Here is a 5,353-nt window from a genome sequence, read left to right as displayed (position 1 = left end):
GCAAGAAGGCAACCTGGCTAGCTAGCTGGCTGGCTGACTGACTGGCAGGCAAGCAGGGGTAGGTAAATTAATTGCGATTTGTATGCAATGACATTTTTGTGTGTAGCAAAGTGATTGATGCTGTCTCCATACGTTTTGTTAGTCAAGTGCTTGTTGTTGTTGTTGCTAAAAAAAAAGTTAATGCATCAGAACGTAAATGCTGACCATACTCTCTTTCTCTCTCTCTCTCTCTCTCTCTCTCTCTTCTTCTTAATGACATTTTAACCATAAATGGCCATTAGGTAATTTTTTATTACATTTATGGGCTACTTCATAATATCCTTGTAAGATTTATAACTTGAAGTTAATACATTAACTGCCACAATATCGAAGCATTTGAAACTTTGTGATAACTGTAAAAGTGTATTCTGTGTATTATATGTAATAACTAACATGAATTTCAGCAAACCCTTGTGCTTAGGCGCAAATCTTATGCATGAAACCCTTTTCCAAAGATATAATTCTACTGAAATACGACCCATTAGTTTGCTTATTTACAAACATAATGTGAGACATTTTGTTTTCTAAATGAAGAGAAGAGCTAAGTTAACTAAACTACTAATACCAACAAGAACAACAAAGAATTTATCCAAAGCGTTAATAAGATACTAAAAAGGCCTTTTTTGTTTCACTTAAGAACAGTTTTACACACATAAACAAAACTCATTTGAATATATATATATGGCTTAATTGGGACTTGAACTTTAAATAGTATTTTTTTTTTTTTTTTGACTGCATACAAGAGCCAATTACATAAATGCTAATTGGCAAGTTCATTTTATGTAGCATACATTTTGGGGCTAAAAGTTGTCTTCTATTGTACATGGGGAAAAAATGTTTTTATTTTTAATCAGCTAACAAACATAATCCAGATTGATATAAACTAAATAATAACTTGTTATCAAATTAGTTCTATAATTATTTTTCAAAACTTTAATTAAAAACGAATAACTAAATGTATTGGAGTGACATCAAAATGTTAGTTGTTCAACAAATTAAACGGTTTTTGCAACCCATTCAGTTTTGATTTCTTATATTCAATTTAATTTTAATCACAATCAACGTGTCACCCTTCCTCGCAATTTGCTCCTGCCCTTTAACTAGGTACTAATTATGAAATCAGCAGTGTATATTATTTCTTTTTTTTTTTTTGCAAATAAATTCAATTAAATTTTAAACGCCCCAGTGCGCGCCCAATTATAAGTACAACTTTTTAAATTTAATACCCGGGCAACATCATCAGCAGCGGTGGCAGCAACAAACAGGGGGGTGAACCAGACAATTTTGTTTTAATTAAATTATATGGCGCATCAGCAACAGAAACAACAACAACGACAACACCAATACGAGCAATAACAACACAACCAAGTTGAGCATTCAATTGCCTGGCTTTGGATAAAAGTTAAGCCAGGTGCAATGGGAAAATTTTAATTGTTGTTGCGAGAACTTTTGCCAATGCAATTAAATGCAATGACAACGACTTAATGAAGACTTCATGGACAGCTTAAAGGTCAGGGGAAAAGAAGCCGCACTAGGGTGTGGAAATGAGCGAAATCGAACAAAAGATGGCTAATCAATTAGCCGATACGGTTGTCGGACAAAAATTTTGCTGCACTGCTTGAGTCAATTCCAATTAATGGCAGCTAATTTATTTGAGCTTGACCAAAAATCAATATTTGAAAAGGAATTGCTTCAACGATTCGCCATTCTATATCCCAGCCAGCCCTAGGCTGATCTTTCTGCCTGCCTGCCTGGCCTCATCTGGGTGGCCTGTGGTTTGTTGGTAGGGTCGAGCGATAGCATTTCCGTTTCGTCCTTTGGCTCGTAGCTCAATTATATTTTTATTTATGCGCCAACATTCGCGCACTTAACAAATAGCATTTTGTCCAAGGAGATGAGTATCCTTTTTGTTAGCAGCAATACAACAGACTCCCCAACTCCTACTATCTTGTCCATCATCCCCAGACAATGGAATTTTATTGTTTCGCCAATGTAAGCAAATTTGGTGGAAACTTTTTCTGTATTTTTTTTTTTTTTTTTTGGGTTAGGTCAGAAAGGAAGAAGGAGAATATGGCGTAGGGCTAGAGGCCGTGAACAGCAGTAGGGTGTGGGGTAGTGTGGCGAAAAGCATATAAATAAAATTGAGCCGACCCGTAGGACTTCATGCCGCCGTACCATCATAAAAAACGATAGAAATTTAAGGCGAATACGAAAAGAGAAATCAATTTGTTTTGTTAACATATCAGCAAATTTACAACATAAAGTGTGTTGATAGATAATTCACATATAGTAAGACAATTACTAATACATTAACACTCGCAAGCAATTTGACAGACCCAGATTCTTTTGCAAGCATGTCCAAAATAAATTCCCGTAAATTCTTCTTACTCAAAACACCTTTGAATAATTTGACCAATTTACTTTTCTTGAACCACCCAGCACATGGGACAGCCTCCACCTCATTAAGCTTACAGCGAGTTTTGTTCTTTGCACAATCGAATTTACCACAACACAGACGTTTGTCATCCTTGAATTCCTGTGCGATTTCCTCAAAACGTGGTTTAAAATCTTTGCAAGGCGAGCATGAGACTGCAACGAACAAAATAATCCAATTTTTCTTTTGTGTGCTTTCCTCAAACTTGTCATCTTCAAGATCTACGACATCTCCACCTTTGCACGGGATATCATCTTCTTTTCTAAGCACTGCCAATGATATCTCTGTCCGATCCAAAGACAATGACTGCGACTGCAACATGGATTGTCCATTTAAACTGATAAAGTAGAAACAAAGTTGATAAAAAGGAAATAGCGTTTTGAGGAACATTGTAAATTTTGATTAGAAGATAGAAGGAAAGTGAGGAAAATAATAGAATCAATAGAATAAGCAGATAGGAAAAGGAAAGAAAACAGACGGCTTAAACAAAGCCAACTAGACTGTATTTAGGAACTACCTTCCATTATGACAGTTTGGAGCTCTGTCAGCAAGCATACATATATTATAATGAAGTCGTCTCGCCGACTTTTTACACGCTTCATACGAACGGTCGGACGGACCAAGAAGATGTGGGGGAGCCGAAAAGCTTCCTTCCTGTGCATGATATAAAAACTCTGTCCCGACTCAAAACGCCATCTAATATTTTAATCAATGTACCATTCGTAAACCACTCAACACATGGGAGGCTTTTTTACTTTATTATCCTTGCAACGCGTTAAGTTCTTTGCACAATTGAATTCACCACAACATAAACGTTTTCCATCTTCAAATTCTTTAGCAACATCCTCATATATTGGTCTGAATTTTTTACAGGCAGGGCATTTGACTGAAACAAAAATGATAACAAAAAACTGATTTCCTGTGGTTCGAGATCTGCGAGTTCTTCACTCTTGCACGGGATTTCTTCTTCTCTAGGTATTGGCATTAATAACTCTCTGCTATTCATAGGCAGCGACTACGGATTGTCCATTTAATTAGATAAAAAAGAAGCAAAGTTGATAGAGAACAGAAAGCTTTTGGAAGAACATTGTGAATTTTGATTAGAGGACAGTTAAAAAGATGGACAGCGAACGGAAAGGGTTGGAAAATAAACTGACAAAAGGTTAGAATGTATTTATTTACTACATTTTCCTATTGACAAGATACAATACATTCGAAACAAACTTGATTTTAATGCAAATTGTACGAGTCGGCACTTAAAAACGACAAAATCAAACTGCGAGTAGCGCATTTTGCGCCCAAAAGTATGCCAATTAAAATTTGGCTAAAATTATTGGATATAAGACTGCAAAACATGCATAGTTGTGTCAAAATTTGTTAAATAATGAAACATTCTTTATTTATTTAAATTATTGCTACCCTTTTTACGAAAAGTTTTTCAGTTAATGGAGAATCTGTAAATAATAAGTTAAGGTAACATAAATTTTCAAAAAGGTCAATTGTGAGTTTGTTTTATAGAATACACAAAAATAGAAGTTTCCATGTTTGCATTAAATGATTAAGAGAATTAAAATTATGTGAATTCTTCCCCATGCAGGACAAATATTTCACTCTATTGTCGATTACACAGCATTAACAACAATTAATAACAAAATCCGTTAAAAATGTTTAAAAACCCAATAAAATAACAGACAAACAGTCTGAGAAAATCGAATTGTAGCTTAGCTAAAAATCCTTAAGTTTTTTTGTGTTACCATGTTCAGTTACTATTCCCAAGTGCTGGCATGTCAAAAATTACATCTACGAAGCCTAAATATGTGTGTTTATAGGTGTGCAAATGTGTGTGCGTGGTGTTTGAAAAATTTAGTAAATTTCGTTTTACGCCTGTGCTGAAAGTCTCAAGATACTCTGTGTGTCGTTGGAGAATATCGTTGAAAAATGCTTAAAATTGTATTTAAACACATATGTTTGTCTGTACACGCATGAAGATTTGTTTAATGGCAATGCCAACAACAATTAACATTTAGATAACACTTTTAGTTGCAAATAACAAATTGGTTTTCACCCTCACCCTTACTCATTCACTCCATCCGCCCACCCAGGGGACGAAACACTTGCAATTTGGAATAGAATAAAAACGCATAGAGCATGAAATTGTATGTTCTTTTCAGCACTAACAACAATGGCCAGGACTTGATTAAAATAAAACGATATGCAGACAAATGTGAATGGATATATGTATGTATATGTACATACGTGTATATCCTTCCCTCTTTCCCTATAGGTGTGTCTGAGTGTGTGTGTGTGCGCAAATATCAAACAATTAAATTACACGCCATCCAGCAAAGCTAAAAACAATAACAAAACGAAGACAAAAACGAAATCCAAAGTGAACTCAATTTGCTGGCATCTAAATCATTTTTAATTTGAACTACAATAACAATAAACTACAAAAATATATAACTGAAATAAATACAAACTACTAAAAAAAAACCAAACAAACAAAAAAAATGCTAAAAACGATAGCAACAAAAAATTGTTTCGCACACAAACAATGCTAAATACATGCAATACATATGCATAACAATACACAAAATCCTGCATACATACATGCACACTACATATAAGCATAAGTTAACAAATACATAAAGTACACACCACACACAACAGAGCGTAGACAGTACAGTGGGTCCAATTGACAAAAAAAAAAAAAAAAAATCATGCCCTCGCATTAATCAAAGCTGTATAACCTAAACGCAACAACAAAAAATGACAGCCATGAATCAACTCAATTAGGGAAAAATTCATTTAAATATGATGGCTTTTGCAGAGCTTACTTGAATTAATCTTGCGAGAGCTAGCCATATTAACGTCTACGTT

At 34.6% G+C, this 5,353-nt stretch overlaps 1 long non-coding RNA gene across 1 annotated transcript; it reads right to left on the bottom strand.

The window, feature by feature from the left end:
• Positions 1-2,235: 2,235 nt before the first annotated feature.
• Positions 2,236-3,523, bottom strand: LOC137574256 (uncharacterized). Its single transcript, XR_011031962.1, has 2 exons — positions 3,191-3,523; positions 2,236-2,810 (listed from the first exon to the last, which is right to left on the bottom strand). It is a non-coding gene; the product is annotated as an uncharacterized lncRNA (long non-coding RNA).
• Between the last annotated feature and the right edge of the window lie 1,830 nt (positions 3,524-5,353).

The sequence above is a fragment of the Drosophila tropicalis genome, unplaced genomic scaffold (assembly GCF_018151085.1).
Source record: "Drosophila tropicalis isolate 14030-0801.00 unplaced genomic scaffold, ASM1815108v1 contig_443, whole genome shotgun sequence".
Classification (NCBI taxonomy): Eukaryota; Metazoa; Arthropoda; class Insecta; order Diptera; family Drosophilidae; genus Drosophila; species Drosophila tropicalis.
Note: the sequence above shows the minus strand (reverse complement) of the source record. Positions and strands in the feature narration are given on the sequence as shown.